Consider the following 9,957-nt stretch of genomic DNA (forward strand, 5'->3'; position numbering starts at 1 on the left):
AGAGGGGAAATAAGAGAGAGAGAGGTACAATATGTGCCCTGAATATGAAAACCTAATTTTATAAAATAAACATAACCTAAAGGAACATATAGGCACTAATATAATAATATTGGGTATTATGTATAGACATTCAACACTTGACTCATCGAGAGGTAGATCAGTAGGGCTGAAACAGCTCAGTGAGTAAAGTATACTTACCACACAACCATGCAGACCTGAAACTGGACCCCTCACATCCATGTAAACAGATAAAAAGCCAAGCATAGTGATTTATACCTGTAATTCTGAGCATTGGGAGGCAGAGGCAAAAGGATCCCAGGAGCATACTGGCCAGCTAATACAGCAACTCAATAAGCTCAAGGCTTTGTGAAAGGCCTTGTCTCAAAACCCAGGGTAGAGTCAGGGGTAGCCATGCAAGCCAGTAATCCTAGCATTGGGAGGCAGACAGATTTCTGTGAGTTTAAGGCCACCCTAGTCTACATAGTGAGTTCCAGGACAGCCAGGGCTACATACTGAGACCCTGTCTTGGAAAAAACAACCAAACAAACAAAAGGTAACAAGCCATAGAGGAGGCAGACAGCCAATGTCAATTTCTGGCCTCTAGACATGTATGCATGGGTGTGTAAGGCCCATACTGAGTATAACATGAAAACACACACAAAGGAAATAATCCAGGTTAAAAATAATGAAGAGATATTATAGCTAAATTATACCGGAGACCAAAGACTATAGACCCAACGACTAAAGAATACCCTATCCAACAGCAAAACGATTCAGAATGTATAGTTTTCACCAGCATATGGAAGAGTTTTCAAAAGAGATCTTATTTTAATCCGTAAATAGACTTGATAAAAGCAAAAATAGTCATTTCTGGTGTCTTATCAGAATAAAATAGAGTGCTGGGGAAATGGCTTGAGCGTTAAATTGCTCACCACATCTATCAGTTGCCTTTCTGTTGTAGATTGTGTGTGTGTGTGTGTGTGTGTGTGTGTGTGTGTGTGTGTGTGAATGTTTACCTAAATGTATGTATGTATGTCATGAGGAGACCAGAAGAGAATGTAGGATGGCCTAGGAACTGCAGAATGCTGTGAGTTGCCATGCCTGTGCTGGGAATTGTGCCCTCTCATTGTCAGGCTAAGAGCAGTGATCCATAACTGTACCAAAGCCTGAATGTTCTGCTGTTTTGAAATTTCTTTCAACCAACTACTTGGTGCTTTCCTTTTGAATTCAACCTCACTCAAATTATCAGGATGTGGTCAGAAAGCAGTAAAAAATGTTCTTATTAAAAAAGCCTCTAGTTCAATTCCCAGTTGAGTCTTCGTTCTCCTTGGAAACACTGTAAGCACAGTCTTTACTGTCTCTTTATATTTTTATTTTTTTATTTATTTTTGATCAGCATCCTGCTGTCCCACAATACCACCCAAATGGACCACAAGGCTTTGCTTATGGTGCTCTAGCGCTTCCCATCCAAAGAATTGCAAATTCTTTCTACAAACCAGTTCTGAAGGCTACAAACCATAGGGTCTGCCTGCTAGTCACACCAATATGCCCACTCACTGGTACAATTTTCTCTGTAGTAATTACGTTTTTGTTTTGTTGTGCTAAAATATCTGACCAAAAAGCAAGTTACAGAAGGAAAGAGTCCTTGTCTAACTGTCTGAGCTGCTGTAGTCCCAGCGTGGCTTAGAAGGCTTAGCCATGGGATAGGTGCCTGCTCACATTGCACCTGTAGTCAGAGAGCACAGGGAGATGCTTGCTGGTGCTCCACTTGCATTTTCATGTATTCCTTTTCCTTAAGTCCTGGCCCCTAATCCGTGGAACAGTACTATTCATATTCAGGATGGGTCTTCCCTCCTCAGTTACAGGTCTCTGCGGGAGGGTGCACCTGGTCCTGCAGTGATTTGATATGCCAGAGTGGGGTGGTGATGGTGGGGGCTCCCCCTTCTCAGAGAAGTGGAGGAAGGGGGAAGGGGAAGGGAGGATCTGAGGGGGAATGGGAGAAGGGGTGGCTGCTATTGGGATGTGAAGTGAATAAGTAAAATAATGAAAAAATAAAACCAAATATAGACAAAAAATTTTCTCTGAGAATGCCCTTACGGACACACCGCATAGATCTCTGCAGTCAAGTTTGACCACCATATTTAAGTTCATTGCTGCCCTGTTTACAATGGCCAAACCCAAACAATGGACAAATAATGTGGTATCTACGAACAAAATGAAGAAATTGGTTGTTGTATTTTTTTTTTTGTTCTGTTTTGTTTTTTTGTCTTGTCTTGTTTATTTGTTTTGCAGGAAACGGATGGAAGGTTATGTTAAACAAACCAAATCAGACATAGAAAGGGTATTCCATGTTTTCTCTCATGTGTGGGAAGTAGAATAAAAATTAGTAACATGAAATTAATAGAGGAAGTGCCAAGGAAAAGTAAAGCTACAAGAGGGAGGCGGGCCAAGAGCCAGGGCAGTACAGAGAGGTCCAAGTGAGGGTGAGTATGATCAAACTACAATGTGGCTGTGTTTGAGATGTCAGAGTGAACCCCAGTCATGGGTATAGTTCATACATTTTATAAATATTGTTAAGAGTCTCACTTCATAGTAGCTTCAAATTTTGTTTTGTTTTGTTTATTTGGGGTTTTTTTTTTTTTTTTGAGACAGGGTTTCTCTGTGTAGCTTTGGCTGTCCTGGAACTCACTCTGTAGAGCAGGCTGGCCTCGAACTCAGAAATCCACCTGTCTCTGCCTCCCAAGTGCTGGAAGTAAAGGCGTGCGCCACCACGCCCGGTCAAGTTTTTTTTTAATAAGTGGAAATGTGTTCCTTCATAATTGTTTGAGTAGCCGTGGGCAAAGTAGCATATCCTAGTGATACAAACATGATAGTAAGCACAATGGAGCAATGAGGATGGAGCTTCTACAGGAGGTGTGTGGGAGTTTCCTGACCGTCCCTGTTCTCAGCTCTTTCCACGTTGGATAAGCCTTCTCATTACTCTACTGAGTCTTAAGAAAACAATTGGTAACATGTCTTTTCCTCTTTCTAATCTGAAAGCACCCGGGACGTGGATTCCACACTCACATAAGGCAGTGGAAACCATAAGTTATAAATTAGGACTGCTATCTAACCAGCACCCCCAGAGCTGGTGTCTCTAGCTGCATATGTAGCAGAAGATGGCCTAATCGGCCATCATTGGGAAGAGAGGCCCCTTGGTCTTGCAAACTTTATATGACCCAGCACAGGGGAAGGCCAGGGCCAAGTAGTGGGAGTGGGTGGGTAGGGGAGCAGGGGCTGGGGGGGGGTATAGGGAACTTTCGGGATAGCATTTGAAATGTAAATAAAGAAAATATCTAATAGAAATAAAAAAAATAAATTAGGACTGGAGGACAGTGATGAGAGCTATAGCCACAACTCTTTTTTTTTTTTTTTTTTTTTTTGATACCTTGCCTCACCCTCAAATTAAGAACTCTCACCCACCTAAGGAACAAGCTTAAGCCTGTCCCACAGGCAAGGAGCAGACCACAATAAAGACCTTAGGAACAACACCTGCAAACTGCAGGGCAGAGCAGAGCCTTCTCTTCCTCTCAAATTCATTATTCAGATGTGGCTCTTGGGGCAAGGCCACAGCGATACAGTGTATCGTTAGTATATGTGGCACTGTATGCTTCCTCAAGGAAATGGGAGGGACAATGTGTAGGTGGTTGCTTACATGGAAAACCAGGTCCATGCATTATTATTTGAATCACCTCCCATACATATATAATTATATTTTAAAGGATGAGCCACATATTCACACATTTGAATATAAGTGGAACTTTCAGAAGTGCACATCAGTACAAACCCTTCATTAAGACTTTAATAAAATATCTCTTCTGCTCTTCTAGTGGTTGCAGTTTCTGCCAGTAAGGAACATGTATACATGTTGATCTCATAAAATTAATTATGACTTTCTGGTTCTTTTTTTTAAAGTCATGCTAGATACGTTAATTATGCTTACTAATACATGATTGGAATTTCTGAATCTGGGTGGTATAATTGGAATGAAGATTTGCCTAAAATGAATAACCTTTCTATTCACTTACATCCCACCAGTAAATATTCTGCTAAAAGGTGATTCTAACAACACTTTCCTACCACTTACATAGTTGTACAATGTCTGTCACCCCGCCCCCAGATATGGCCTGAATGACTACACATTCTATATTCTTCCCTCAATTCTGGTAAAATGCACTTTTCTTCTTGTTTGTACTCAATGGAAAAAAAATGTAACTTGCTGAATTAACATAAGTCATCCATTTTTCTAGTTCTGCCTTTGCCTTCTCTCCTTCCACCTTGAGATTATAAGTGGCATGTGGGCAAAGCCTGCTCATTTGCTCCAGCCCAGTGCATCAAGAGGTATTTAATGACTACCTTGGACCCAACGATAAAGAAGATTCAAATGACATTACAGATGGATGGCTCTCTTGGTTATTTGCATTTATGTTTTCAATCTTGGATGATAAACCAGTTTCTCTATAGCTAACACCTGATTTGTAGCTCTGGTTCCAGAATATCAATTCTCTACCAAATACTGTTCTACCAGATACCAAGATTATAACAATAGGTGACTTGACATTTTGAGCCTCAGTTCTTCTACAGAGTATGTATGTTTTTTCTTTGTTTTTGTTTTCCTGACATAGTCTCTTGGTCTTTTACCTTGACTTGCCTTTAGCTTCTGGGTTCAAGTTATCCTCCTGCCTCAGCCTTCCAAGTAACATGGACTATGGGTGTGTGCTGCAGCTGTCTGCTCTGGGTAATTCTTAATGTATTTGTATCATATCATACTGCCATAAAGTCAGCACACATTTGTGCAATAGTCAACGTTTTCTTATGCTTCTAATCTTCCTTCCCAGCCCTTCTTGTTCTTACTCCTCCTTTCCAGTGGCTTTACCTCCCATGGCATTTCCAGAGCTTTCCAGAACTGCCTACAGGGCATCCTTCTTGAGTCTGTTATCTCTGCATTCTAGACCTTATGTTAGTCCTCTTTCAAAGAGTCTGCTGCATTTTGAGAATATTCTGAAGCCCTTTCCCAAGAGCAGCAGTATTAATGATGGGGGTGTTGCAAAGAATAGAGCATGCCAGGGGCATCTGGAAGCAGGAAGGCTTTAGATCTCAGACCATATTGTGTAGGTGACTGCATCTGTGAGGGGGCTATTTTATGTATTAATATGTGTATCACATCATGTAAGTAATTATAGTTTAAAGGTCAAGCTACATATTTCTGTCTTTGGATGTACATGTGGTACTCATAAAGGTATTACTGCACAAGGCCCCCTCATCAGGACCACAATAGAATGTTGTGTCTGCTTGCACAGGACCCCTAGTTTCTGAGAGCAAGAAAAAAAATCATGTTGATTTCAGAAATATTAATTACTATTTCCTGTTTTATTTTAAAGACTGTGTTAGGTTTAAGTGTAAACAACTAATGATTGAAATCTCTGGATTTGTGGCTCATGGAATTGCTCAGACTGAAATGTACTTACCACAATCTAATACTTAACAACTTCCAAACCCTGACATTTAATCCTTCTTAAACTCAAAATTACCCTGGCTTAGAACTGCCCTCCCTGAATGACTTTATACACATATATGAAGTGGCTATGGCATCTTACTGGTTCCCTCCCCATCCTCCTCTCCTTCCCCCTCTCCCTCTCCCTCCCCCTCCCTGTTTCCCTCCCTCCCTCCCTCCCTCCCTCNACTCACTCACTCACTCACTCACTCACTCACTCACTCACTCACTCACTCACTCACTCCCTCCCTTTCTACAGATCAGGATATAGCTCTCAACTACTTCTCTAGCACCATGGCCATGCAGCCATGCTCCCCACGATAATAGACTAAGCCTCTAAAACTGCAAGCAAGCCCACAGTTAAATACTTTCTCTTAAAAGAGTTGTTATGGTTATAGTGTTTCTTCTCAGCAATCAGTGACTGAGACAGTCATGATAATGGTCACCTTGAGAGTATGTGACCTTTGGAAATCCATTTAGCTTTTTAGTAGAAGTTTGTGGGCCTTGTGGCACACACTTTTAATGTCAGCACTCAGGAGACAGAAGCACATGGATCTTTGTGTGTTTAAGCCCAGCCTGGCCCATGACATAGTGAGTTCCAGCCCAGCTAGAATGACAGTTTGACCCTGTCTCAGAATCAATCAATCAATCAATCAATCAAGGAAGGAAGGCAGGAAGGTATTTTGTTTTGGTTCCCCCTTGTCCACACATCCCATACAAAGGATATGTGGGAAGCCAAATATATGCTGAGCATTCAGTGAATTTACAGCCACATCAAGGAACACAAGGCTTTGAGAAATGTATAGCCTCCACACTAAATAGTGAGCAATCTACTTATTTGTCTAGAAAGACATGTTGCCTATTCTTTCAAGGTTACTTATTTGGTTTTGTTTTAAGATTTATTTATTTATATTGTATGTATTGAATTCCCTGGAACTGTAGTTGATGGATGATTGTGTGCTGCCATGTCGGTGCTAGGAACCTGTACTGGTTAGTCGTATGTCAACTTGACACAAGCGAGAGGCAACAGAGAGGAAAGAGCCTCAATTGAAAAAAATGCCTCCAGGAGATGCAACATGTAAGGCACTTTTTAAATTAGTGACCAGTGTGGGAGGGCACATCCCATAGTGGGTGATGCCATCCCCTGGGTTGGTGTTCCTGGGTTCCATAAGAAAGCAAGCTGTGAGGAGCAAGGCAGTAAGCAGCACTCTTCCAGGAGCTCTGCACCAGCTCGTGCCTCCAGGATTCTGTCCTGTTTGAGTTCCTGTCCTGGCTTCTATTAGTGATGTGGAAGTATAAGCTGCATAAACTCCTTCCTCTCCAACTTGCATTTTGGTCATAACAATAGAAACCCCCAACTAGGACGGAGCCAAACCTGAGTCCCGTGCAAGAGCAACGAGTGCCATTACCCACTGAGACATCTCTCTAGCCCTGATTATATCCTTCCTAACAAATCTCTGAGAAAAAGAGAGATTTAGCTCAGCTAAAGATAAGTGAGTGCTTTAAATTCTTGGTATACTCATTAAAAGTATGGAGGGATATTCAGAGACCACGGCAGGTTTTGTCTCACAATAATTAAATAATTATAGTTATTAACTGGTATTAGGAACCAGAATAAAAGAAGTATTCATTTATTTTCCCTATTTATATCCATATGCTTCCTAAGTTGTATCTTATTGAAAACCCTGAATTTGTTCTTTTGGGGAATTACATAATGATTCCAAGAACAAGAAGACAATTCTCTCCCATCCTCTGGTTTCCTCTTTCTAGCTGCTGTCTGCTTTTTCTTTGCTTCCTTCCCGTTTTACTTCAACCTTCTCACTGTCTCCAAATGTGTGTTGCTTGTCTCATTTGTTTTCTTCTGAATATAGGTATTTTGAGCCCCCCCTCTGGATCAGATGTACATTTTTAAAGGCATTAATTTTGTGAAACCTGAGGCAGTATCTTATCTGCCAGCACAAGAGCTTAGTCCTGGGGTATTGACATGTCCACATTAATCAGAATGAAGTATCAATTATTTTTTAAATTTTCTTTTTTATAATTTATTTATTTTTACCTTATGTACATTGGTGATTTGACTGCATACATGTCTGTGTGATGGTGCCAGATCCCCTGAAACAGGAGTTACAGACCGCTGAGCTGTCACGTGAGTGATGGTACTTGGACTTGGGAAGAGCAGAGAGTACTCTTAAGTGCTGAGCCATCTCTCCAGCCCTGAAGTACCAATTATTAAGCAAGCTGTGTCTTTTTTCCAAAGAAAACATTGACAGCTTAGGATCAAGACAAACCCCTCTGAGCTACTAGGGAACACTCGTCTGTATTTTGCTCAGGTTTTTTTATGCCTGGTGTGATGAACCCTGCCAATGGCAAAGCTTCGCATGGCAAGAGGGCTTTAGTAAATGGTTCTGAAGGTTAAACATTCAAAATCATCACACTCTTCTTCTAAGGAAGGGTCTGTTCTGGCATCTTCTGGCTTCAGGTAGCCCCAGGCATTTGTTGTCTTGCATCTGCAGGACTCCAGCCTCAATATTCATCTTTACATAGAGTTCCCTTGCTCATCTTTGAGAGATAATTCGTCTTGCATTATGGAGCCAGTGAGGAGTTCAGGGTTTGAGTTTTTGGGAGATACTGGATCCTGGGGACTCTAAATTATCAATGGATCTGTAGTTTAAAGGGATATTGGTACCTTGTAGAAACTTTAGTAGGTAGGTCAGTTTGGAGGAAGTAGGTCATTCGGGACCTACCCTTGAAAGGGATATTTTGTTACTGCTTCCCCTATTCCCACTGGCAACCATGAAGTGAACAGTACTGCTATACCACACACTCTTTACAAGATGTTCTGTCTTTACAGTCCCAGAGACAACTGAACCAAATGACAAGGACTGATGCCTTTGATTTTCTCAGGTCCATCATCATCATCATCATCATCGAAAGCTGACTAACAAAGACAGTATTCACACATTAGAAAGTTTGCTGTGGAAAATCTTGGAACAGCAGGCAAATCATGGCCCTATCAGTTTACATGATACAAAACAAAGCTAAAATACCTGACAGAGTACAGTTTTTGTTGTTGTTTTGTTTGGTTTCGTTTTGTTTCTGATTATCCTATGAGCTGGTAGAACTGTTGGTTATTTCTTAGCTAAAAACCTTCTCTGTCTGAGGTATACCTAATGTTCCCTTGAGTTTGTGAAACGTGCAGGTAAGTCAGTGCTTTCTGCACAGTATTACTGTTTCAAAAGTCAAAACCTCAGGGAAAGTCAGGCAAACTTTCCCTGAATCCTCTTTAAATTATTTTTTTCTTTACTGAGTGTGAAGTTAATTTTGTTTATTTGTAATGTTCCCAATTAGAAAACATTTCTTTTCCCATTTCAATTCAGCTACAAAACATGTAGAATGGTTATATCAAGTTCATCTCTGTCACTGTATGGATTTAACAGTGTCAATTTTTTTAAAAATATATGTAGTTTTAGTATGGGTGCCTATATGTGTAGATACACAGACACATGCATAGTTGGGAATCCAGGCTTCTGGTGAAATCAGGTCATCTTGATGCTTCCCTGCTGTGGGGCTTTGCTGGACGTCTCCCCTGCTCCAGTATTCGTGGGCGTGGCGATCTTCTTCTTGGGCTTGACTACCACCGTGCCACGAGGCATCATCACCTCAGACCCTTTCCACAGAGACCCCAACGGGAAAGCAGTCTTCTTCCTGGTCTCACTGGGTGTCCTCTTCAGCCGCGGTGAGAGCCTGGACTCCATTCTTTTGTTCTTCATGCCTTCACAAGCCCCAGCACAGCTGTGATGCTGCAAAGCCCTGCTGTTTGGAGAGGCTGCATCCGCCCCTCCCCCGCACGCCCCCCCCCCCATCATGGCTGAACTCAAGGATGTCTTTGCCAGCAAACTGGGGTTCCCAGGCAGCTTTGCAGATCTTTCCTGGAGTTCCCTCGAGGAATCCTTCTTAGTGCCAGGATTCAGCACAGGCAACCTCTGCTTAACAGCTTTAAGCTTCTTGGCCTGGGCTTCTGGAAAGTCTTTCCTCTTCAGATCCTGGTGGCTCCTCCTCTGGCTATCCCACTCTCTTTTCTTTTTAGTAAGTTTTGTCTTCAAACGATCCTTTTGCTCTCTCATTTGACCATAAGCCGTTAAGAGCCACCAAGCAGCAGCCTGGGCACTTTGCTGTTTGCTGAGCTCCTCTGTTAGGAACTCTGGCTGATCACTTAGAAATTGAGTCTTCCAACATGCCTCCGGACAGGGACACAAGGAAGCCAAACCCTCTGCCACAAGGAAACAAGGATGGCCTCTACTCCAGTTCCCTAGAGAGTTCTCCTTTCCATCAGAAACCTCATCCGCATGGTCTTCACAGAACACATTCCCAGCAGCCTTTTGGTTCTCTGAGCCACCACCCGCACTGGAGGCTGATCTTACAGC

The sequence above is a fragment of the Mus pahari genome, chromosome X (genome assembly GCF_900095145.1).
Source record: "Mus pahari chromosome X, PAHARI_EIJ_v1.1, whole genome shotgun sequence".
NCBI lineage: Eukaryota > Metazoa > Chordata > Mammalia > Rodentia > Muridae > Mus > Mus pahari.